Genomic DNA, 24,368 nt, shown 5'->3' on the forward strand with positions numbered 1-24,368 from the left:
AGCAGGAAGTAGCTTGCTTTTCTTTCCTTTCCACCCTCTCACACTTACTTATGCACAAACCTAACTCACACTTTTTATTCTTAATCCTTCTATGAAGTTTCACTATGAAGTCATGAGAAGCTTCAGCAAACTCAATCTAAAAACCTAATTTTCTCTTTAAAACATATCCGCATACTTTTAATAGAAAAGTGTAATTTAGGCTGCACATTTCTTTTTGGAAATTATGACTATCTGTCTACATTCACAACTGAAATACAAGCAGCATTCTTCTTAGCTTAATGAGGTAGTGTTTTAATTTCACACATGATCACAACACTTCTATTTTTTCAGTACTCCCTTCTATGAGAACCAAATTATGCACGCCCACACGTGAAAGTAAGCATTAAATGTAAAACACAGGTTTGCTAACTAAAAAAGAAAACGTTCAGCTCTGTTTTGTTTTGCAGAAGAGCTTTTATGATGGTGAGCACAGTATAATGCCACAGAGATGATGAGCCTTGCTACCTAGCAGTCTGAAGTCCAGCTCCCTTGGCCTCCTCTACTGTTTTGCCAACAGAAAATGTAGCAGCTTACAGGCAATCTTTTCTCTAAATTAACTTTTATGTGCTTCATAAAAAACATACAGATATGTTATGGTGAAATTTCCCACACGTGGGAAGACTTCTTTCCACATCACCAGGGGTTCTCACACTACCCACACAGACCCACAAGAATAAGGAATAACATAGTTGCCGCTGAGAAATTTAGACTGCAAACATACTTATGAATTTAATGGTCCTTTGGACATCCTCCTGAAGCCTCCTGCTTCTAACGCTGTTTTTCATCACAACCGTGATGCTCCGGGTGCAGAAACTGCATTGCTCTAACTGGAAGAACAAACAGCATAACCGCTCTGAGCTCTTCCTGCTGTAGGAGAGTGATGGGGGAGAAGGGAAGAACAGCAGAAAAACAAACAAAACCCAGCAGGTTATGACTAGAAGTGAAAGCTATCTAGATGCATCTATATGCACTGAAGACTCGCTTCTGCTGTTAATTAAAGATGGAAAGCTCTCTAGGCCTAAGCCACCTATGTGTAATACTTAGCCCTTTCACAGACTGATGTAGCACTAGTTTATTCTGATTGAAACAACTCGGGAATCACAAGATGAACCAGTTAGCATTGTTCTCTATGTGGGTGATCAGATCTGACGTTCTGCTCTGAAACCACTGGGTTACACTGAGCTTCAGCTGTGCAACAGGGCTGTGCTCTGGGGTCACAGACTAAATGTCAGTTTATTTTCCTGACATTGCTTTTTCTCAGTCAGACAAAAGTGCTTCACCCAAAGGTCACATGCACACAGGAAACCACCCAAGCACTCTTAATTTGTAATGAAGTATTGCTCTGACATGCCGTGACTCCTACACTCACTGTTTGAAACATGTATATAACTAAAAATACATAGTAGCAGCAGAGGGCAAAGCAGAAATCTATGAATTATTAGTCTAACGTACATGTTTTCAATTAGACATAATTAATTGACACAGGACATGACACAGCATCATATATTTAGAAAATCTGAAATAAATTTTCACGTGGGAGTCACATTCCATACAGGTTATTACAGGATTGATGCAGCATAGCAAAACTGGAAACTGATGTGACTAACACAAATCTGTTGATGTACAATTCTCTATCAACATTTGTTCTGTACTTCTAAACTGTGGTTTGTGCGTGTATTTCTGATACACCTTTTTTTCTTATACTGTGCATGCCAAGACAGTAACTAATGGCAACAATTTTGTATGCTTTTTCTAATGAAGTAATTCTTGTTTGCTTCCAGATATCTATTTCCTTTGTGCTGCCCTTCATTTATTTTTCCTGAAGAATGAAATGATTTGTTTGTTTACTCCAACCTTCCCAAATCAGTGTGGGAGAGGTCTGACTGCAAGGCTCTTCCCTGGATTTGTTTCTGCAGTGATATAAACTCCTTCTTCCAAGTGGTGGGATGATGGCAGCTTGAACACATAACCATCCAGCTCCACACTCTCCAACAATAGGCTGCACTTCCCACCACAGTTCTCACTTCAATGCCTCGCTTGGACGGATGTCACAGTAATAGGAACTCTTTTTCACTGCCCTGTGGGTTAGCAGTGAGATGACCCTCTAAGACACAACAGAGGAAGGGGTGCGTGTCCAACAGCTGCTTTGGTTTCCTGCCAGGTTTTTGTCATATTTTCCTTGAAAATCTATTCAGAAAGCATGCAGAGACCTCTAATTTGTTGGCACTGACAGAGACTTCAAATTCATCCAGAAAATCCTGTCCAGATTCCTAGGAGTTGGGCCAAAGACCCCCAAGATTTGGTTTGTTTTCTCATCTAAATTGTGAGGAGAAGCCATAGAGAAGGCAGTCAGAATGTCTGCCTCAGTTTCTGCTCTGAGGAGCTGAGGAAAGCTATGCAGAGGTAAAATCCAAGCTGGCCTTGAGCAAGATACGGCTGTTACACATTCAAAACTGATCCAGAAGCATATGCACAGGGGAAGAAGCATGAGAAGGCTCAGGGACATCTAAAAAGGACATTGCTCTCCTTCATCTTCAGGGCTCAACACAGCAGGTGTGCTCTGGGTCAGACGATGCATATGTGTGACCCTATTCCTCCCCACACACATCCCCCTGTCCTTCACTGCATCATTATAGCAGCTGCATTCTCATCAAGAGTAATGAGAAGAGGAAGAGCAAAAGGAAGTGGCAGGGTTGGAGGCACAGTAATTTGTCCACGCTTTTCTGCTATGTAGGCACAAAACAGCTGCAGACATCTCTCTTTCACAAATGGAAGTTTCATTTTCCATCAAACCCAGAAGCAACTTCTCAGAGGTCATAGAATGTCACCACCTGCCTGCTCCGGGTCACGGGCAAGGGCACCAACCGATGATTGTCAGAAAACCCCAACAGGTTAAAACTGAAATTTCCAAGAAACAAATACTTCTTTACTTCAACAACAATAGCTTCATTTCAGCAATCACGTTTGTAGGAGTTGTCAGCAGTAAACAGAAGCACTAGAAGTTAGTAAGGTAAGAAAAGGGTAATAGGAAGACACAAGCAAGGCCCAGTGAAATTGTTCATAGAAATCAGGAACATATTTAAATTTGCTGATCAACTTATTTGCTTATATATTTTTAACACAGAAGCAGTTGCATACCAATGTGAAGAGAAGATGCATTCCTCCACATTTGCAAAAATCTAAGTCTATGTCAAACATGAACTCAATTGTTGCCACCAGGACCCAACCATAGTTCACTAAATGGATTCTTAACTTCTAGCAGAGCTACTGAAAAACTACCATGTGGAAAAGACGTATACTGACAGACATAAGCCATTTTTAAAACATACAGGAAAAATATTTGGAATACACCGAAACCTGCCATATTTGACTGATGAACTAAAGAGATGCATATCTCCTCATTCCAATGCAGTACAGACTAAAGGAGGCTGTTCAACAATAGAGGACAGCAAATACTTGTGTAGCTGCAGCATGTGCTGTGCAACATCCTTTCTGCTCTGTTGTAATGGCATTCTTCTCTTTCCCTCCCATCCACTGACAGACCAAACATAATAAACATTTCAGACCAAAATGCACAGAAAAAAATAGGCCTCCTACACTCTGTAGCCATGGATTTCACATTTCTGGTGCATGGGGTCTTTAAAAACAATTCTCAAATATCTGTAACCTCCACTGACTGGCATGTTTTCAGCAGCTGCTAATGAACATTTTCCAGAACTGATGTGATACTGAGGGCAGTAAACAGAAGTTTACTTTAAAAAAGAAATAATAACTGCAGCAGTGATGCTAGCAACAGGCACAAAACAGATACAAATTATATGTGAGGACAAAGGGCAAATATTCTTGCAGCATTCAGTACTTGAAAATAGGAGTTTAAATGTCATTGTTTTGTCAATTCTCCAAGCACTAACATGCCTTACAAAACTGACATGTTACTACAGGCCAAATTGATCAGAATCTTACTTTTTCTGGGACAAGCTTCTCACAAATGCAGAAAAGCCTGGGAATGTAAAGGATGCATTCCAAATTGTTTACTTCTCTTTAAGTTCATGAATAAGTCACTATCATGACTTTTTTTTTTTTATGCTGAAAGCTAGAAACAGTGATGCCAGCTTCTCTCGCTTACTGCAGGTGACTCAGAATTACTGTCTTCCTCTCCCCACACCTTCTCAGAAATTCATAAGCATGTTGCCAAGCTCAGCAGTCAACTCTCCAAGGCAAGGCAGCGGGGATGATGCTTCTGCCCACAGTTCCCTGCCTTGCTCTTCTGACACAGATGAGCACAGGTATCTGTATTTCAGCTACACTAGCTCACAGTCCTCCATCTGATCAAAACTGCTTTTAGCAACAGGTTACAAGACTGGAGAGGAAATGCCCTCTGGCAAAAGAGCAGGACCAAAAGATGAGTACAAAGACTGGCTGGGAGCAAAAGGTTAATTAAACCCACAGCCTCCTCTGACTAGGAAGTGTAAGAGACTGAGAAAAACAATATAATGAGCAGGGCTGGGATTTGTGAGGTGCCTCCAGGTTCTTTTTCCCCAGACTCAGGAGACAAGCACTGTAGGAGTGCTCTGATCACACCTTGACCCCCATACTTTACACTCACCAGTAACATGACATCTTGTGCAACATCACAGCTCATCCCTGGCACTTAGAGTGCTGTCATCCTGCAGCCCAGTGACAGCACACTGCCAGCTCTAGCAACAATCCATTAGCTTTGTGAGGGGCTGCAAGGCCTAAGGATGTGGGCTTTTCAGGCTTGCTTTGTCTGAACTGCTCTTGACCCACCTGCAACTTTAAGTTGGCACAGCTCTCACAACACTTTCGCTAATTGCCCAGATGAAATTGACTGCTTCTGTTTATCTTTGAATGGTACCATCATGATTTTACAACTCCAAAACTACGAGGCTGTGTAGAAAAGTACAGGCCTGGAATGATAACAGATGTCCTGAGAAGTACAGGCAGAGTGGGCACTAAAGAAGGAAAAAGAGATAGGCACAGTGTGTGTTCAGCCATTTCAACTCTATTAAGCACTTATCTGATTGTTATCACTCAATCTGAAAGAATAATGATTCCTGGATTAGACTGCAAAGATTTTGTTTATATCAACAAGAAGAGCTTTTTGGCTTTAGATATAAGTGCACTTAATCTTTGTCTGTATAAAGGATTTGAGTATAAAGAGCTGACACAGAATATAATGCCATTCTTCACACTTTACCTGCACCAACAGATGCTGTTGACTTCTTGTATTTTTGGAGATAAATCTTTTATTTTTGGAGATAAATTTTTGGAGCGCTAATTTTACTGAGTTCCCAGCTTTTTAAGTTATGCAGATCTCATCTCTGCAGCTTCAATTAAAGAGTCCTTAAGGACTAACTATGAAAAAAATGAGAGCTAGACATAACACTGTCAGGACAGTTTGTGATTGCTGGGATAACAGCTATACTCCGGGCACAATCCACTTGCTGCCATTGAAAACACAAAATGATTGCCCACTCACAGTGATACCGCTATGAATTATAATACATCACATCATAAAACTCCAACTTTTTAATAGTGTTACTGCTTGACTTAAAATAAGAACTGTGTAATGACTGGCTGTGGTAAACAGTCAAACATTCTCTATCTAAATAAAAGGTTAACTTTTGTGAGAATTGAAATCAGCTTTAGTAATACAAAATGAAATGGGTCATCATTAAATTCTTCTATCAATAGTTCTCAGTCATTTCTGATTTGAAAACTTCCTGAAAATCATAGAATTTATCAGGTTGGAAATGATTTTCAAGATATCCAGGTCCAATTGCAACCTAACCATACTACCCCAACTCTAACAATCAGCCACTAAATCATGTCCCTGAGCACATCCAAACGGTTTTTAAGCATATCCAGGGATGGTGACTCAACCACCTCCTTGGGGAGCCTATTCCAGTGCATAACAACCCTTTCTGTAAAGAAGTTTTTCCTTATATCAAACCTAAACTTGCCCTGGCACAACTTGAGGCCATTTCCCTTGTCCTGTCACTTGTCACCAGTGAGAAGAGACCAACCCCGCTCTCACTGTAAGCACCCTTCAGGTACTGGAAGAGAGCGATAAGGTCTCCCCTCAACCTCCTCCTCCCCAGACTAAAGAGCCTCAGTTCCTTCAGTTGCTTCATCTCTCTTTGTGCCAAAGAACATCTACACAGTGAGCAGGAAGGTTGAAAGCTGGCCAGGCTTTTTGGAGGTCAGTTTTAGAGCAGATCATTTCTCTCATTTAGTTTACCACTGGATCAACACTGCCTGGGTGACCAAATGCTTGGCAAGAGAGGATCTGAGGGAAAGAGAAGAAGAATGAACAGGTGAAACAAGAAGACAGGCTTCTTAACCCTCTTGTGGACGCTCTACAATAGTTTAACATCTTTCTTATATTTTTCATTTAAATACAAATCATGAAACAGCAAACAAATGAATCAAGACAAAAATTATTGTAGTAAAGCTTTTAAAAATGAAGTTATTAACATACTGTTATTAGCTATGTGAAAATACAGTAAATGAAATAGCTGTTAGAAGCATAGAAGATGTATTCACATCATCCAATATGGTCACTTTTATAGATCCATTGATCATGTGAATAAACAGAAATGGAGGGGAAAAAAAGTGTTCTGTTGGTTTTGTTTGGAAAATTTACCAGTCAAACAATTCTTCAGTATCAGCTGATTTAAAGCTACTGACTGTAAGTTTACTTTCCTTAATCATTTTTCATGAACTTATTTGCACAGTTGACTGACAGTGTAAAACCACCGCCTTACACATTGTAAGAACCAGATGACTATGATTTCCAAGGTTGTAATTTTTTCATCTTACATTGTTTCCATACGCTCAGAACTACACAAATTATTCAGTTAACATTCTAAATTTTTCCATGTTTGTTCTCAATTTAGAAGTTGATTTATATTTGGAAAATGTGAGCAAAACGTTTGTGGGCATTTTCCAGCTCTGAAAAGGGAAAGTCTAATAATAACTGCTTAATTCAATTAAGAAAAAAAAAAAAAGTCATCTTTTCAAGCAAAGAAAATACAAAGTGCAACTCAAATCCCACATGATAAATAGTTCTTAGTGAGGTATAAAAATAATAATAATAGTTTACTAACAACAATGAAAGTGGGTTAAAAAACAAAGAGTTTGGCATCACCTATGATGAGTGAAGCCAGGCACCTCTGGCTGAAACGCTACTACTTCACCTGAGCCCAGCAGGTCTTTTAATACTGAATCAATAACAGTCTCAAATTCCTGTGGAAATTCAGGCTACTATGGATGGCGCAGAAACATCAATATCAGAATGCATTTAACAAATTTGAGCGCTCGTTAAGTCTTGCATCCTGAAAAGCCCACAAGAGTTTAAGGACAACTCCACATTCAATGAGCTACACAATCACACTACTGCCTTGTAAGTGAAATTATCAGAGTGCTTCAAATGTAACAGGAAACAGCATGAAACTGCAGCTCTGTCTGCCTTTTCTACCTGGGAGTGGGCAGTGGTTCTGCCAAGATAACGTATGTAAAGCATATTCTATTTTCCTTAGCAGCGACACCCACAAGTCACTCTTGCATAAGCAACACAAGAGTTTGCTCAGACTTAGCTAAGTGGATTTTCCCAATCTAACTTGTCATATAAGAAAATAATTCTTCATTCAGCCAAGATAACAAATCAGACTGCAGGAGTCAATAGTTTACAGCCTACTATGACTTTCTTCCCAGTCCTGGGCAAGATGACTGTGTGCTAAATGTCATGTCTGTTTTTCAGGCACCTTCACAACAACAAACGGTTTGGCTCCCACGCTGAGATTTTCCTTTTTGATCACTAGCATGGAAAACAACCTCAGAACAGGAGATAGCATCTTTCTGTGTGAAATGATTTCAGAGCTAAAACATTAAGTTACAATATGTCGATACTCTCTCTACTTACAGATGCAGCCGGGCAAAGACTATTCTGTGATGCTTCTATTTAGTAGACTTATATTGTCTAATCTAATAAAAGATGTCTTGTTATGGTTGCCAAGTACTTGCTGGTACTTTCTGGTGCTTCTGGGGAAGGAGAAAAAGCAGTTTTTAAACAAGACCAACTAGTGAAGTGGCAAGCTGCTTTAAGATTGTAAAGACTTGAAGAAAAATCATCAGAAATGTTTTGTCTGTGCGGTCTCTTCCCTTTACAACAAGATATCCAAGCTGTCAACTGCAGGTAATCTGGAGTACCACCATGCACATTTCTCCATAAAGCATAAAAAATACCAACAAACTTTCATGGTAAAATACAGTCGCATGAGCCCACTCACTCTAAAGCTCTGGGTGGCTGTTTTGCCCATCAGGTTCCATAACCACTGCTCCCAATGGTGTCTTCTTGAAAAATCAGTCCTCCAGAAGTTTCACTTTCCATTTCTCCCTCCTTTGACATAAAATACTATCTAAAAGCCTTTCTTCTCCTACTTTCCTTCTAAAAGAAATAAAAGATGGCATGGCAATGTTATCTGACTTTGGGACAACCCACCGAGACAAATGGGTTAACACATATAACCCATTGTTTGTCTCAGGACAAATGCACCAACAGGCACCATGCAAAACAAAGCTTTGTCATACTTACGAATCCAAAATAGAAAAGGCTTTTCTTCCCATTATAGTATATGGATTTTAAAGTTGATTCATAGTGAAATACCAAAGAAATAAATAAACTCTAAAACATTAAAGTTTGAAATAGATGAAATGCTACCTCTCCTCTGAAATATTTATGAAAGATATTGCTTTAGAATTCCTCATTGACAGTCATTTTCAGCTTACTGCTAAAGATTTCACCCTTGAATTAGTAAAGAACTCATTTGTTTGAGAGTGTATATATATTTTTTGCATTAATTCCTACCCCTAAGCTCTAATTTCTCTTTTCCTTAGTTCTTATTTCTATAGCCTATAAAATATGAAATGGTAACAAACAAAAGAAGTGGTAACATTTTTTCACTAACGATGAAAATATCAAAATCACTCATATTGCTGACCACTGCAATTCTTTGCCAAGCTTAAACCATCATATACGGGGATGTGAAAACAGTAACATCTTCTGCTAAAATGCTCAAAAACATCCAAGAAATTACAATCAGATACAAACTAAACTACTTATACAGGTACATTATCAGAAAGTACTCTTCTCCCAGCAGGTAACATCACATAAAAAATTGGTTGGTGCTGCATAAGATGGTACCAGGCCTAAATGAATGAAGACTGACTGTTAACTACCTTCTCTGTATTCTTATTATTATAAAGAGATTATTACCATGATACTATGGTCATTATCATGGTCTCTTCTCACCGGTGACAGGTGACAGGACAAGGGAAATGGCCTCAAGTTGTGCCAGAGTAAGTTTAGGTTAGATATCAGGAAAAACTTCTTTACAGAAAGGGCAGTTAAGCACTAGAATAGGCTCCTTATGGAGGTGGTTGAGTCACCATCACTGTATGTGTTTAAAAACCATTTGGATGTGGTGCCCAGGGACATGATTTAGTGGAAGGTTGTTAGAGTTGGGGTAGTGTGGTTAGGCTGCTGTTGGACTTGATGACCTTGAAGGTCCTTTCCAACCTGAGCAGTTCTATGATTCTACAATATCTGAATCATTAATTTGCCACAGTTTCAACTTTGTTTTTACCACTCTTCTTTCCTAAAAGATGTTATTTTACTTCTGTAAGGAAAGATTTCCACACCCTGAAGTGGAAATCTCTTTGTTCCTGGATGAAGCTCCCAAGTGAAGCAGTGGAAACCTCATTATAAGAGGTGTTTACAGGACAATCTACCAAACCTGTAGGTTTACACAGCTGAACTTTACTCCACACAACCGGTTCCCGCTATATCTCTACGTTGAATGTTTGAAAATACTTAGCAACTGCCTGGGACAGCTCCATAAATCACCTTCCCAAAATCACAGCACATCTGACTAAAGGAAAGTCAGCCACCAAAGTGAACATCTACAATCACAATGAAAACGCTTCCTCGCAGAAACTTGAGATCAGACTTCAAATGTTCCACTCAACATAGCTTGGTGGTAACAGCTGAGTTGTGCTTTTTGATTCTTTGTCTTTGTTTGCTCATGTCAGAATGGGCAAAAAAAAAGTCAACACGGAAGTACAAATTCAGACAATGCACTTTTAAATTTCTTTCAAGGACAATCACACTCTCCCAGAGGCCTGAGCCACAATATACCATTCAGACCACCTCATCTATGTGCTCTAAGCATTTCTAGGGTTAAAGTTCAGCAGGAGTGGTCTTCAGATTTTTCTTTAATATGGAAATTACAGAACAATCTTGTACATAATGATTCCCAAATTGACATATTTTCATTTCAAAGCAGAATCAGTATAAGCACATTTGAATGAATTGACATTCTCTGCCTGTCATTCATGTCTTCAATTCTCCCACCCCCCAAATACCTCAGCACATTTTATTTTTAGTTTTTATAGCATATAGTCCATCCAAACAGAAAACGTACTATTAAAAACATTGTGACAAAGATCCACATAAGTTAGAACAACCTCCTTTTTTATAGCGCATACAAGTTTAGCAGAGATGCAGTTTACAGGGGCTCTGCTTAATTATATGAGCATATTTCAGTTTTTATTCATAGTTAAGAATCTGTGTGAACAAGCCATCTGGACAGTGTTTACTGTGACTAAACACCCCATGAAAAGGTTAAGCACGGTGCATACTCTGTGGATGGGATACATCTCACTGAACTGTACCATCGTTAAGCAAAACAGGCAGCCAGTTCAAACTGCACAGAGGAACACGAACCTTCAGAAGGGACTTCTTTTCTGATTTTTAAGTATCTACCATTAAAGAGTATGAAATGGGATTAAACTGGTCTTCCAACATCTCTTGTTTAATAGTGATCTACAGAAGTTTTTGGGCAGACCTGGGTACTCCAAACCCAACAAGACTTCTGTTTTTATCTGTTTCTGTCAGCCAACCTCCCCATCCCACACCAAATAAAAACATCACTACAATGACAAAAAACAAAACCTACAAACAACCTAATTGTGATGGGAAAGAAAAGTTTATTGCAAATTCCTCTCCCTCACTCTTCAACAGGAATGTGAGAAGTCCTTTCCCTGAAACTTAAAAGCAGATCTTTCTCATGATCATATAATGATCATGATAATATTTTCCTCCTCCAGAAATGTTCAAGTGATGCTCTTCCTATTTATCTGGAAATCCTATAAGTGACAGCCATGCAAGTCTGAGATGGTCCAAGTGTCAGCACTCAGGGAAAGGCTAAGAGAGATCTTCAAATTAGAACTGGAACGTTTAATAGCCAGCAAAACATGTTTCAGAGCTAAATTAAACCCAGAATTGAGAAAAAAGGTCACACCCAAAGTGGGACATAGATTCTAAATCTAAGGGAGCTGGCCTCAACTCTAATAAAACAGGAACTCTGAAAAAGAACGAACTCACATTTTAAGGTTTGTCTTCTCAGTCCTCTCTCTTTGCTTTCTACCCTCTTGGATCACCATTCCAAGCTCTGTGTTTCCAGCAGAACACCCCCCTTCTAAACCATTAACAATGCAATCCATAAACTGCTTTTTCTTTACTGTGGCAATTCTCCAAGTAAGGACTGTGAGATCATCACACAATTGTTTCTTCCACAGAACAATAACTACTCAGTACCAGTATGTAATAATTAATTAGGAAACAGAAAAAATATGAGAAGTTGCACTATTCTCTCCTGACATTCTTCTAGGCACTTTAAAGCCACAAAAACACAAGCTAAGCACTTATTAATAAACAAGTAACTGGAGAACTAAACACAGTGTTGCCAGAAGTACATTTAAAAGGCTTCTTGCTGTGGCACTTCTCTCATGCAATCTTATAGATAATCCTGCTAAAGAATGACTGGATCGATGTCCTAATTGCTGATCAATCCATGCCAAATAGCTCAGTATTTGCAACAGCAGAAAGTACACTACTTAGCCCTTACTCAAAGAATTAAGCTCCGTTCTGAACCTGGTGCTGAGACAAACTAGTATCTAAGCAGCAAGCAATTTTCCACCAGCAGACAGTTGCAAATTTAAGTATTTGTCAGACTAAGGAGGTATCTGGGGCAGCAGCTGTCACTGACTTTAAGTACTGCACCCATCATTTGTCACTACAGACACATCAGTTCAACCACAATTTTCACTTCAGAGCAAGCTCTTCTTCCACTGGTCATGAGCTGCTGCCCAAAAATCTGCCTTTGAATGTATCTTTACCACAGGCTAAACTTGCATACCTTTGTTCAGCTCTACAGGTTTTCTTGGTGTCCACTTATCACACAGGCTTCCCTGTGCACAACAAGTAAACTGCCAGGGCAACACAGAAGGCAGTAAGTCTCACACTGTGTGTTAATGATCAAAAGCACAAGCGGCCAAACAACCTAAATCCAAAGAAGCCAAGTAAACAATTGTCTTTCATAAAGACAAGCTCCTCCTTAAATGTAAAACAAGAATTCACCAACTGCCTACTGTCTGATATTATGGTATTATCAATACACATATCTACATTGGTTAAATATCCATACGCAGTTCACATTTCCTCTAAATCACGTATTTGGACACTTCTGTTTCTGCGTTACTGTCTTTCTACAGCTCAATGCTGTTACTCAGAACATCATCTGTCCTCGGGTGGACTACAGACATCTTGCTTGTTATCACCTAGCTGATGTTAGTCACAATCCCAAGCTCCTCATTATTCCAGCTACACAGCTGGAGCAATTAAAATTCACATTTTCCTACCCTTCCTGACATTTCCAATGCAGCTGTTTCAGACTCCTCTTGTAACATCATTCTTTTGATCAACCCTGTAGCACTCCTCCACATCTGTTACATAATGAGCTCAAGTTTTTGGACTGCAATAAGTGTCCCAGCCTAGATGCACCCAGCTGAGGTGCTCTCCTCTCAACTGGATATACTTCTCCTGACACTTCCCTGGATCCTCTCCATCATTTTCACACTGGTGTCACACTGACAGCCCAGATGTAAACCTTAACCCACTTACCCTCACACAGACCTTTCTCCTTCAAAGTCCTCAGCTGCTGAACTTCCTGTTCATAGGAAAATGTCTTGCATTACTTCCTAGGCTGAAGCTGTAGCACCATCCAATTTCAGGCATTCAGCACAAATGCCACAGTCAGGTGCCTGTTAACAGTCAAGAGAGAAAAGTTGGAGCGCCTAATTAAAAATCTGCCTCTTTCCACTGATTATATAAAAGCTTAGACTGCTAATTTTGACACCAAGGTTATACTCAGTAAAGTGAATTCCTGTCAGTGTATGGCCTGACACTTTGCTGTGTTGAATTCCATCCCTTTAGTACTATGAATTGTAAAACTAATTCTTCCTGTACAATCATTTCAACTAACGTAGCGTAATGGAAATAAATGCCCTCCTCCCATCCACAAATTCCAGCAGCCTGCTTTCAGTATAGCATCATAACAATATCAATTAAGAAAGGAAAAAAAGTTTTGAGAAAACTAAGTCAAGTAACTTCATTTTATAACTAATCCATTTTACACATCCGCCTCCAGTTGCCTCCCCTTTTCTTTGAGCCCCTTCTTTGCTCGAGTTCACAGCTTTTACACTCAACTTACCCTCCTCCACCTTAAATAATAATTTCAAAACTGCACCATACTAAATACCTCAGTAGAATCCATAGAGACCAGATCTAGCACAGTTTTCTTTTTCAAGAAAATCTATCTTCTTAATAAAAAAAGTATTAGGTCGGTCTGACATGACCTACCTCAGTAAAATAGATTGTTTCATCGTCTTTCTATTCACTTTCCATGTCTTTAATTATTAATTCCTTCAATTCTTCTCTAAGTTTATTAAGGTCAAGTTAAGAACTCTGAAGTTGCCTGTATCATGCTTTCAATTTCCTTACAGCTATATATTATATTCAGTACGATAAAGTTATAAAAGTTCTTCTAAAAAATCTTAGTAGCTGAGCTATATTTTAATTACCCATTAAACAGGTACCCTTAAGAAATCCCTGATTACATGGCACCTTTGCAAGTCACTGTGACAGCCAGAAAGTCTGAATGCTTTCAAAACAGACAAGATCCAAAAACATCTGCTTCTTCTGAGATTACAAAGTTATGTGAAATTATAAGAGAAATATCCAAGACTTTTTGAAATCTCTTGAGACCTCAAGTGAGAAGAAGGAAAGCAAAATATAGCTACAGCCCTTATATGACTTGCTATTCAAAAACCCAGTGCAAATCTGTGCTCCCCAAGATACTATATAGGATTAAAAGTACTGAAAACTCCAACCACTTAAGGCAATTTCTTACATTTGCAAACTGTTAAATGCATTCATGTACACTCCTTGATTCACCGGGTGTCTCAAGCACCTTAGATCTGGATACACTGTAATCTAAATACTGTAATAACTTTATGATTAAAGTGCAAACAAAGGGATAAAATGAGTATGTTATTGAATTGAATGTAAACTGGGAAAGAATAATGTTCCAAACATTTTTATTGCCTGGATATAATGGTAGCATTTAATTCCAGATGGCCTCTAATTTACTTCATGCTTGCAGAGAACATATTGTAGGTTAAATTCTCGTAAAAAGATACAGAAGTTCCCCTAGTAAAGAAACAAAGTAATAACCCACAGTTTATGGTATTCTTCAGATACTTAAAATACTTGAAATTAAGCTTCTTCTCCCAAAGTCTCTGCCCTCTACAGATGTTCTCATTAGCTATGTATCTTCTTGTCCTCTAACCCTTTTTTTCATCTTTCTCCCTGCATTCAGGCTCCACTCAATCTGATTATGCCTTCATCTAGTGCATTATTCAGGCCCAGGCCTTTGTCCCTGCCTGCACTGCTAGTCATGATTAATTCTTCAGACTACAATCAACAGTCAGATAGAAAAACACTTAATGCAATGTAAAACATTATTAAAAGGCCAAGTGCCTTGTATTACGGAATAACTGCACGCACAGTAACTGCAATTATACATACCAATCCGTCACCACATACTGAACTGACTTATCCCTAACAAGAGGATGATGATCATGATGGCCCACAAAACACGATCACTGTGTGTTTAACACACCCATGTATTCACAGAAGGCTGCTGCTCTGCATTTCAATGTACTTTACAAACTGTCAAGAAGGAAAAAGCAGGAGAGGAACCAACAAACTAATGAATACTAGTTTCTGTTAGAAAAAGAAAACAGCAAAAAGCAGAGAGTAAAACTGCAGTAAAAACTAACAATATCATTACTTGCACAGCAAGCTTCTTGACAATTATCTCTCCCCAGCCAGTCACTCATGCAGTTTGTCTATTAGTCACACAGGCCAGTATGTGCATTACCAGAGCACATCTTCAGTAGCTGTCACCCAGACACTGACTGAAGAGAAAGCAAAGACTGCTACTTAACAAGGGTGCCACTGGAAATAATTTCTGTCTCATGTAAGCACGTTAAGGAGGCACAACCAAAAGAACTACGTGGAGTATGATATACACAACAATGAGTTTGACTCTTAATGAAGAAGCCACTGAATCCAAATTAATTCAAAGAAAACATGTACCAAACATCAAGCAAGCAGGCAAACAGAAGCAGGTGACATTCTTTTTTCCCTATTTTTTCTTTGGATCTAATCTAACACAAAGCTTCAAATGAGTTGTGGGATCTGTCTACATGGAATTAATTGCACTGCCAGGGCCATTTTTGAGAAACACTTAATTAGGATGATATGCTGTCCCTGAAGGGGAGCCCTAAATGCTGTTTTTTTCTGCTATTGTCATAGATTTCTTTGAGAGTGTGAAGACAGAACCCACAGGGGACAAGGCATAGTTGTCTTGGGGAAGAATGAAAATGCTGTAAGAAGCAGCACTGAACAGGATGGAGATGCAGGATTGCCCCAGGCGTATCTTTCCCCATGCAGACAATGACTAATAGAAGAAATAAAGATGGCATGAATGACTGGTATTACTGCAATTCCTTTTAAGTCTCAGTAAAGCTAGCTCCAGGGTCTAGCAATGCTAATTTGCTGCTGGCGATTTCATCCCTGACGTCTTGGGATCCAACGCATGCCAGGCTTCCAAGCTATTCTTAACAGAAGTGTTCAGCATGGTGTAATGAAAAATTAAGTCCCCACATAAACCCCAAAGCATCTTGTTATGTACTGCATTCCATTCTGCCCCAGTAAAACAACCCAGGCCAGAGCTTGCTTCAGTCCCAGATTTAGGTACAATTCTGGTAATAAACCCCTCCGGACTTCTCTGTAACTGATGCCAGTCTGCATTGAGACATCTGATACAAGAAAGGCAACTACTACATGAGATATTGTGTTTACTGGCTCTGCTCAAGATTTCAAATGAGCTTATTTGTCCTTAGCAGGATTGGGAAAAATGACTCTGAGAAATAACAACTGTTCTCTAAAGCAACACTCACTGTACTCAACTCTAAAATGTCACTGGGGGCACTATGTCACAGATGAGGAGACTGAGGGTTCCCTCCCAACTTCTGCACATGACTAGCCACAAGACCACAAGGATGACATTTCATCTCTCACTGCATCCTATTCCCACACCAGCGGAACCTCCAGCCTCTATTTGCCTAGCTGCCTGCTTTGGATCGCCTTGCAGTTAAGGCCATGTTTTATACATCATCAGTACACATGCCACCATTTCTCTTATTCTCTGAAATCCCAGATGTCAGGTGCAGCTGGTCAACACACAGCCCACCAGAAGCTGCTCTGGCCTGCTGGAAGAAAGTGGAGTCTTGGAACTGAACTCTGAGAATGAGAGGAAAAGAGCATTGACTCACAAGAGTCTACTTCCAACAGGAGCTCCATCAGGACACATACTCGCCTCACAGTTTAGTCATGCAGCACTAACCTCTGCACGCTCCCACATCACGGGACCTAAAGCAGTTCTCTCATTGTGAAGAAGGAAACACTTGACAAACTCAGACAAAGGTTAGGGCCCAACAAGAATATGTTCCCAGTGTAAAGGATATTGAGCTATGCCACAGCAATATCCAGTGACCACAGAAGCAGATCTGCTTTCCTTCCTTTACACTGACTCGGAGTGTTCAAGGGAGAAAAACTAAAGAATCACCAATTCACTCTTATAGTAGAAGCAGGTTACAAACACTGGCATTTCAGTACAGGCTGTGTTTTAATCTCACAAATTTTCAGAAGCATATCAACTGTTAGAAGGTGTGTCCAGTTTACACTGGTCACTAGTTAACAGCCTACTTGAGCTTCTGTGGGCAACACACCCAAAGACAGCAGAAAATGTCTGGTGAATACAATAAAGTATCCACAGTACAAAAAACAGCACAAGCATACAACTGATATCAGGTGCAGGACCCTGCCAGCACTTTCTTACTTGTAAGAAAGAAGTTACTTTTGCTCTATCACCTTTACATTTTTCCATTTTTCAACTTTTGCATTCAGTGTCCATAGATTATCACACACTAGAGTATTAATCACTAAAGCCATTATTACCTTTCTGCAGCTTTCAGAGATGAAATTCAGCCTGGGCATCCAGCTCTTTTTTAATGGAGCCTAAAAGACAAAAAAAGGACAAAGTGTTTCTGACTGAATGGATCCAAACAAAGAGGCAAGTATTGCAGGGAGAGAAAAAAACAACACTTCAAAGCAACAATTGTAGGAGCAAGTGAAAAATAAATAAACAAATAAAATAATATCACTAAATTCATTAAAATTGTAGTGTTGACTTTTTGTAATGTAGCTCCTCCACCACTGGAAACAGAAGCTGGACTGTGCATCAGTTCTGAGAACAAAGTACTGTTGTTGTACCTTTCTACGCTTAATGACAGTGATGTTAATCTTCCTTCCAACGATATGAATGCATTTAACTAAAGAAACTTTTCTATTAAGTTTGTAGAAGACCCACTGCAGTTACAGTACATGAAGCTTAATAAAGTAGCTACTACATGCTGCAGCAACAGTCTTGCTCTCCCAGCACAGCCTCTCAGTTCTTTCTAACTTCTGCCTGCCCCTTCCAGCTGCAGTCAGTGCCAGGCCACCACAAGGCATCACAAAGCCATCCCTAAGAGGTTTCTCCAGGCAACGGGAATGCAAACAACCAAACTGAGAACCTACTTTGTTCTGCAGAGGCCCCCAAGCAATTTTCATGCTCTTCAGTCCCAGACTGAATCTGAATTCCACGTCACCAATGGAGAGGTTCAAAAGTTTCACCCCTTATTTCCAAAACTCTCTGTGACAAAGAACATACTGTCTTTGGCCATTATCAAGATCACTTGCCACACCTAAGCAACAGGGACCTTAACATTCTTTTACCCCTTCATGAAGTACAATGAAGACATCTCCCACCACAAAAACGTGGAATGGGATAAAATATCCCATAAATCAATCAGCCCAGTAAACAAGGAGCAGGAGTCTCTCACCCTGGCACAAGAGTAGCTGTGGTGTTTGACAGTGCAAAACATATTAGGATGGAGAATGGGGTAAGATACATAGACAAAACCTGGCTCAGCACTTCTTTCTATACAGAGAGCAGCCCATAGAGTGAATGAAGACTCCAACTAATTCATTCTAGAAGAAAACCCTGGAATAAAATATTGCACAAAAACCAAGCAGGCAAGGCGACTAGTTCCCGTGGAAAGAAGCTACTTCTCTAGTAAAATATCCAAGAGGGACAAATATATAAATATACACAGGATTAATAAAGCTATAACTTTAGTTCACATGAAAATATACTGATGAGTCACATTCAGAACACTCCTTAAAATGCTAAATTCAAGGGAGATTCATAAATAAAGCAGCGTTCAGACTTGTAATGCAGTTAAGATTATGTCAGCTTACAGTGGTGCTTGCGAACACTCAAATCAAACTATTAAAGATACCCCAGCACTGAAATAAAAGAAACCAGACAGCTAGAAAACACTAAGAGGAAACCACATAGACTAAAAAGAATTTCTGATTTAAATTGGGATTCTAACAGTTGAGAAAAAATGAAGAAGAAAGACCTCAATGTCAGACAATGCGCCCACAATAAAGCAGATATCCTGTTGGGGTTTAACAGCTAATGAGACTGAGTCAGGAATACTGACTGCTGCAGGCTGAACGCTTACCAGTCTGTAACCTGTGTGCAAAAAGGCTTATTAAGGCAACAGTGAGGCAGCCTCAGCAGAATAATCCAAATAATGACTGCAAAACTCAGCAACATGGAAGCTGAGATGACTTATAGTTTGGTCTCCAGAAATACCACAACAAACACAAGCGTGAAAATAGAGTTAACGTCATGTTTATCTTAAGTCTGTTAACTGGAATAACAGCAACCAAGAAAGCTAATTTAGTCAAGGTAAAATTGGGTATCTATATAAAAGAAACACTATGCCATTGCTTTAACAAGACACAAGACTTGACAGCTCAGGAAACTATCCAGTCCTGTGCTTCTATGCACTTGTAAGAGATCTTACATGCTTTACTGACAAGAGTAAACCTCTTCAAAGAAGTGGCCTATAAGCAGCTCAAGTTTTCTTCTCTTTTCATGGTCCAAGGTGAAGGCAGAACAAATTTGAGGTTTGTTTCTCATCTGTACTGATAGCCATAGAAGCTACAAAGCATTTTACTTTGGCTGCTGGAGAGTTCCTCAATGAGGACAGAGATATACGATACTATGTGGAGCTTTGTTCAAGGTTAAATGCAATATGCAAGGCAAAGTCATTTACTATTTTTAATCACTGGCATTTGGTAAATTCAATGCAAGCACAGAAAGCCCCTATTTGGTATCTTTTATAAGTTATTTATGATTTATAAATGCATTTATTTAGTACAGTTATTTTTTCTTTTTCCATTCTAAAAGCAGGACACATTCTGTGAAAGCCCCTGGGCACTGCACAAGCTACTCACAAAGCAAGTCACAGTCAGCCATGGTCACAATGTTAAGGGCTGACACAACAGTTATAATCTACTATACTTATAGTATATACTATAGTTATAATCACAGAATCACAGAATGGTAGGGGTTGGAAGGGGCCTCTAGAGATCATCGAGTCCAACCCCCCTGCCAAAGCAGGCTCCCTATACCACGTCACACAGGTAGGCGTCCAGGCGGGTAATCCTGCAATGTGTTTTACCACCACTCACCATTAGGGCATTTAATATAAACAGAGTAAGTCATTTCACTTAAAATGAAGATATGCAAATGGAATAATAATGAATCTAAAGATCTTATATAAATGCTATGACTAAAAATAGCTAGTTCAGTGGCCATAAGCAAATCGTAGTGCATCTCCTGTAGTGCTTGTGAGCTGTCCCTACTGATATCCTACCAGAGCATCATCTCTTGCAGGTACCTTTCTCCCGTAGACTGCATTCTACCACAGCTCAGTTTCACTGAATTGTTAGTCTGCCCATGAGCTCTCAGCTTTGAGGCAATCACTGGTATTTTTTAATTGCACTGCAGTTATGTTTTGGCATCTGATTTATAACCGCTGAAGTGCTTGCTTTCATTGCAACAACTGAGTTGAACATCAGTGGTACGTGCCCAAGTAGTGAGACCAAAGAGGCCACTCTCACTTGCTTATGAAAGAGTGCAGATTCTAACTGAATCATTGCACATTCAAACCCTTTTGTTTTAACCTCCACTGTACGTTTCTTAAATTACATGGCCCTGAAGCAGCATCAAGACCATGGCTGGGTGTTGTAATACACTACTGCCACATCAGTGCACCAGTTTCTTGGCATGTTCTGTCTCTGGTTTTCTTCATTAAGAAATGATGATGATAAGGAAAAGATTCTTCAAATACTGCAGTGTATTTTTAATCAATTAAAACTAAACAGAAATTGTTTTGCAGCTGATTGATGATGGCATTTCAAACCCCAGTGCTGGCTGCCAGATACTAAAAGTCATTCAGATCCTTCACTGAAAGGAAACACTACATAATTGGCCATTTTCACCCCAGTACTTTGTACTTGCAATCAGGATTACTGTGCAAACTGATAAGAACATCAGTTCTCAGTTAAATGTGCTGTACCTTTATTCCTGCTTACTGCAGAGTGTGAAGCATGTGACACTATTCCCTACAGAGAAACCACCTGAAAATTTGATACAAAACAAACACAGAAAGAACTGGAACTACGTGCTCCTACTGGAAATCCTTCACTTCCTCTCTATGCTTCTTCCCTCTTCCTCACTCATTAGAGAGCAGCTAAACCACTCAAGAGAGGAATGAACAACTACCCTTTTCCCTTTTGAATTAATGACAGTAAAGCTGCAAAGAAATGCTCATTCAAAGCAAGTTGTCAGCCTCGATGTAGATCAGAAGACATTTCCTGTAAACATATTTTAAAGGCTCCAGTCTCCAGTAATCAGCCCACAAACCCTGGCAACATACTCTTTTTTGAGGTCAAGACAATTATGAACCTTGCTACAAACTTCAGTTGGACAGAAGGCAGAATACACTATGTGTCTTGCTCTGTTCTGTTTGTGTCTTCTGTCTTGTAGCAAGTAAAATATAGGCTTCTTTAAATTCTTTTAGAAACCAACAGCGTATGACTTGAGATGTCGTACCTCATATACAACATCTCAAAATACCAGTTTTCAAGATTTTAAGACCAAAAACTCTCTTCAAACTGACAGAATTATTATTGTGATTTTTATGGCATCTCTTTCTGAAGTACTAACTTCCATAAAGATACACTCACTTTTATATCAAGATGTGTCTTATGAAGAGAGTGGAGACTTTCTCGAGCTGACTTTCTCTGAACTATTTCATATCTGCTTGCATTATGTATGCAAAATCTTTCACAACACTGAAGTTTCAGCTATTTCCAGCTTGGAAAGAAAGAAAGCACTCTTCTATGACCGAATCTACATTCCCTGCTGCAGAAGTGCTTTCTTTAACATGCTACTAACTTGCTGTGCTTCTGAATGAGTAGTATCTTCCTGGGCAGAAACACAGTCACCATTTACTTACTCTGCACCTAATTTTCATGGAAAGAAAATCATAGCACATGCTGATACCTCTTATGGTCAAACAAACATGGAGACAGAGCCTACACCATTCCCCAATCTCAGGCTTGTTTCTCAAAGTCATTACACAACCATCTCCATGGGTCAGTCTAGCTAATGAGCGCTGTCCTACAAAAACAGGAAGCGAAGAAAACAAGATTACAAAATACAGCCTCAAGGTCAAATTGGTTTACATGAGCGCATCCTGTATTTCACATTCCATTTTAAATTTTATGGAGAACTCCCAGCTTGCTATTACAAGTATGACCAACCCAACTGTTTGCTATGTGCTTGCACAAGATGAAGCACACAAAGAACACTAAGAACAGCAGTTAACAACTTTAACAGTTTTGTGATGTTGTTGACAAAAAACATATGGTGTTTGGTACTAAATTTCTCCCTTCTTTCATTTTTTATTTCTGTGTCACAATAAGACATTTTCTTAGCTACTGAATATCTATATGCCTGTCCTTCTTACCATAGGAATCTATGCCTTCAGGCTACATAGTATTCCATTGAAAGCCAACCATTCAAGTAGGTTGAGATTATCTTTCAGCAGTGTAACCAAGTTATAATTTTCCAAGGATGTTCAATGCTATGAAAATCCGTAGAAGGCTGACATTAAGAGCAGTTTTCTTCCTAGAGTAATTCATGACACTGATCTTATCATGCACACAGACATTATGGATCCCCAAATGCAACCTGAGGAAAGTTTCAGGCTGCGTTATTAATGACATAAAAGTTATGATTACTGTAAAGGCATCACTTTTTTGTGTCCCAGAAACACGTACCAAAAAGGAATGGGGAGAAAAAGAGTGTGTGACATAAGAAAGTTGGGGAAATTATATTGTACTTTCAAAAAATAAACGCTGCTACAGACCCCATCAGCTACCACAACCCTCCCAAACATCTGTATACCCCCCTTATTTCACTTAGAAGCCTTTTAGAGACCCGGAAACATTATGGTGACAAATTAGCCATGTACTAGGTAGGAATTACTCTACTCATTTATCCTGGGTGCCCTGCTTATGACACAAAGCTTTATCAACTAGCCAGTCTAATCGAGAGTCAAGTTACCAATGAACTCCTGCCTGTTGCTCATCACAAATACAACAGCTAAGCAGATCTTCAAATGGATAAATGGCTGCTCTGCCTTACATTTCCCTTTTTGCTGAATTTACATGAAATCAGTATTTAGAGGCATCTCCAGCTTTTAAAGAAACTATTGTTACACATGCCAAACTGTGCCTAGCCCCAAGTAAAATTTTACCAATGAATCCTTCTTATATTTTTTTATTTTCCACTGAATAAAAGACTGGGAACATATTCTGAAACATAAATCCTACTAACAAGCACAGAAAAGAATGTTCAGTTGCAAAAGACAATGGTAGAAAGGATGTAGTAATAAAAGATGAATAATTACCACATAGCTATAAATGTGACAATTTAAGGTCATAATGTGGGAGATGCATCTGATTGTATTTCACCTCTATCCATCCTGGTGTGACTTCATGGAGTTCACCAAAATAAGTCTCCTGAACATCTTCAGCAACAGTGCTGGTGGCTTCACTCCAGAGACCACAGGCCTTCATCACTGGAGCATGGATTAAACTGTGTCAGATGCAATTCCCTTTAATTCAACATTTCTTACTATAATCAATAGTTATTATCCCCACCCTTAAGGCTACCTACCATTCACCTGGCATTCAGTGAAACAGCAGCAAATAAACTGATTGTAGAAACCCTTAGTGAATATTTAGTACAGATCACAAAGCCTTTTAGGGTCTCACAGTACCAATACCTACTGTTGGGAGAAAGCAAATTACAAAACAATGTAAGTAGTTATACCGTAAATAAATGTAAATGTTTTTTTTAATACCACATTCTTACCAAAGACCCTAGAAGGGTATGGGACAATTACTATCAATCTTTCTTATGTGGGCAAAACCACAAAGGCCACGTTCTTCCTATTACTCACTACCTCCTGTTTACTGAAATGCCTTTGAAAGTCATCCACTTATCTCAGGAAGAGTATAATTTAATGAACTTTTTCCAGGCACTAACATTTGAGAGAGAATTTAAATCAGAAAGACCTCACTCCAGCCAGCTCAACTGCATGCATGTTTATGTCACATATTCATAGCCACAATACCAATATTTACCAAGTAGCAGCATTCATGTAATTCTATGTAAACCCTCCACAGTATTGCACAGAGCTCAAAAGTGCTCTTCTTGCAAACTTTCTCCATGGTATGATTACCTCATGACCTTCTATGGAAGGTCCATAGAAGTCCATATATATGGACTTCTATGTCAGTCTAT

General features: G+C 39.3%; 1 protein-coding gene across 45 annotated transcripts in view; it reads right to left on the reverse strand.

Moving 5' to 3' along the window:
• INPP4A (inositol polyphosphate-4-phosphatase type I A) overlaps positions 1-24,368 on the reverse strand; it is a 96,842-nt gene that overhangs the window by 46,172 nt on the left and 26,302 nt on the right. For 23 of the 45 annotated variants that reach the window (XM_085533038.1, XM_085533031.1, XM_085532982.1 and 20 more), the window contains exon 2: positions 17,549-17,608. The gene's annotated coding sequence lies outside the window, so the exon portion shown is untranslated. Of the gene's footprint in view, positions 1-760; positions 907-13,084; positions 13,225-17,548; positions 17,609-24,368 lie in introns of all 45 variants that reach the window. The other 22 variants (XM_085533032.1, XM_085533000.1, XM_085533010.1 and 19 more) reach the window with 4 other exon arrangements.

This window comes from Coturnix japonica, chromosome 1 (assembly GCF_054131305.1).
Source record: "Coturnix japonica strain WE chromosome 1, WE-NBRP24, whole genome shotgun sequence".
NCBI classification, from domain to species: domain Eukaryota; kingdom Metazoa; phylum Chordata; class Aves; order Galliformes; family Phasianidae; genus Coturnix; species Coturnix japonica.